This window comes from Pygoscelis adeliae, unplaced genomic scaffold, assembly GCF_000699105.1.
Source record: "Pygoscelis adeliae isolate BGI_AS28 unplaced genomic scaffold, ASM69910v1 Scaffold197, whole genome shotgun sequence".
Lineage (NCBI taxonomy): Eukaryota > Metazoa > Chordata > Aves > Sphenisciformes > Spheniscidae > Pygoscelis > Pygoscelis adeliae.
This window is the reverse complement of record NW_008825105.1, coordinates 73,900-76,443: the sequence shown is the minus strand read 5'-3', so window position 1 is coordinate 76,443 and position 2,544 is coordinate 73,900.

Genomic DNA, 2,544 nt, shown 5'->3' with positions numbered 1-2,544 from the left:
TCGTTGTTACCTCGACTTTGGGCTCTCCTATTAAAATTACAGCTTTTCTCTCTGATAAATAAAGCTTAGGCCATTGCTCCCCCTCCCCCCCCAGCATAGACTCGTATCTGCTCTACAAGGTGCTCTTCACTGAATAACTATAAATATCCAAGCAGAAACCCTGCAGCAAACTTCAGAATTGATACAGCCACCAGATTCATAACAGTTTTCATGCTTCAGTGATTTTTTTTTGTTGTTGTTGTTAGAAAAAGGTTGTGTTGCAATGTGTGTTCCCTGCTACACAGAACAGGGAAGTGGAAACATCGGTTATTTAAAGCCATGGTAGGATGGAGAGAAAGCAGATGAGCCAGGAAGCACAAGCTCCCACCAGCGTTGCTAAGCCCCAGCTGTGCACTGTTACGAAAGGGAACATGTGTGTTGAAGAGCAAATCGACAAGCGAGAGGCTCCTGGGAGCCCCAGCCAGCCCGGCTCTCCCACGCTGGCCTGCAGCAGAGGTAAGAGATGCGAACGCAGCACATTTGGAGCAGAAGCCCCAGCCCCAGCCGCTGCCTGAGCATTGCAACGGCCGGTGATCGCAGAGCTGAGTGCAGGACTTAGCGCAAGCGCTTCTGGAAGTGTTAACTGGTGTCGTGCTGGATGGTGCTGCCATTTAAACAGAGCCAGATTCATGCTGGTTTTGTCAAGCTGCACTTAGTTCTCAGCCTGCTTTAAAGGAGGGACCAAATCAAACCCAGAGCTATTTTCTTATTGCACATGCAAACACAGTGTGAATGAGCAACCGCTCCAGGACAGGGCAGCTGTGTCCTGAGAGCACCGTGCTGATAGCAGAAGGACTTAAATCTGTGCAATAAAATAGGTAGAGCTTGCTGCCTGCAGGGCTCTGTACAGGTCAGGAAAATGTCATGATCCATTAAAAGAAGTTGTGAGCTTCTGTGAATCAGATGCCCAGAAAGAACCTGTTCTTTTTCCACGTTCCTCTTCCTCCAATGAATATAAATAGCTACGACCCAAAATAAAGCATGATTTCATATATATGGCATGAAGTATATGCAAGTAGTCAAATGATGCAGAGAAAACTACACAAAGGACTTTGGCATGTTAACAGACCCGTTGTGCCTCACCCTGTTCATAAACAAAAGAACACAAACGATTCAGTCCTGGCCCTGAAGGAAACGCATCCATACGGCGTCACCGATAAGATACCTGCTAACGTAATGACGTTTATTTGGCTCTGTAGGAGCGTTGGACACTTTCCTTAGACCAAATTGTATGTACAGTATGTATGCTGACAAATCAATTATGAAAAATACTGTGTAGTTAGTATTTAGTATTACACAGCAGTTTAGAGAAATAATTAAATCTTAAGATGGCTGGGAAGTAAGCAAGGAACCCTATTTATTATCCCTCTCTTACAGAAAGGGGGTAGAGAACCGAGGTGATCTGTTTCCATGGCTTGGTTAGCATTAACTCTACATCAGAAATGAGGAGTCAGCTCTCAAGGTATAATGCAATTCCCCAACATTTTCCCCAAGGCTTTAATTAAAAATAATAGACAAGGGCGCTGCAATCTTGGACGACCTTATTTCGTTAAATCCCCTATTGCATTCTTTTGTTACAGAGAGCATTCTGGTGCTTAGACTCAGAGGAGTAAAAAAACAATATTGATTTCAACCAATCTGAAGTAATTTTATTCTGCCCAGTCCAGAGCAGAGCAGAACCTGATGGCAGTTTACAGCTGGATGCATAGCTTCATTTAAAATGCAGGCAGACATTTAATTTGTATGATAAAGAGCTGTAATTTTCAAAATAGCAAGCTGAAAATTTTTTGCTCCTCTTATTAAAGAGTTTCCCTGCCAGGGAGAGGTTTGCAGGCCTTACCCACGGGGGGGGTGTCGCAGGGGGCAGGAGCCAGAGCCGCCCTCTGGTGCTGCCTGCGCTGCGGGCAGTGAAATCTGCCGAACGCAGATGCTTCAGCAGTTGTGTGTCCAAGTCTGATTTCTCAAAGAATCCACCGATACGTGGGTTTCTGTGTTTAAGGCAGTCAGCGGAGAAATTCTGCGTTTTCTTTATTCGTGCCTGTCCTCTCGCTCCCGCTTCCTCAAAAGCCGAGAAGGGCAAATAGATAACGCTGCTTAGGTCAAAAATGTTTATAAAAATGAACGCTGTGTTCCTGTGTTGCCGGTGCAGATTCACGGTGGCTTTGTTGCCCCAGGGCGGATCACGATTGTAGCACTGTTACCTTCTTGGACAGGTCTCTAGAAAAAGCGGGATGGGAACAGGAGACGCTGTTCCCGAACCGTCGCAAGCGGCCTCTGCTGTGACCGTGCACGTGAAAAGGTGCAGATTTACGATACTGGTTCCGTACCGTGTAACAGGATGTTGCTTTTATCAGACCTCTCCCCAGCAATTGTTCTTTTTACTTAAGTTTATCCAGAACTAAGGAATTAAGTTTGTCCTTCAGAAACTTCAGAATATTACCGATGGACTCCCGAGACCGGCCTTTCAGGCGATTGCATCCATGAAATAGACACATGGGCTGCTGA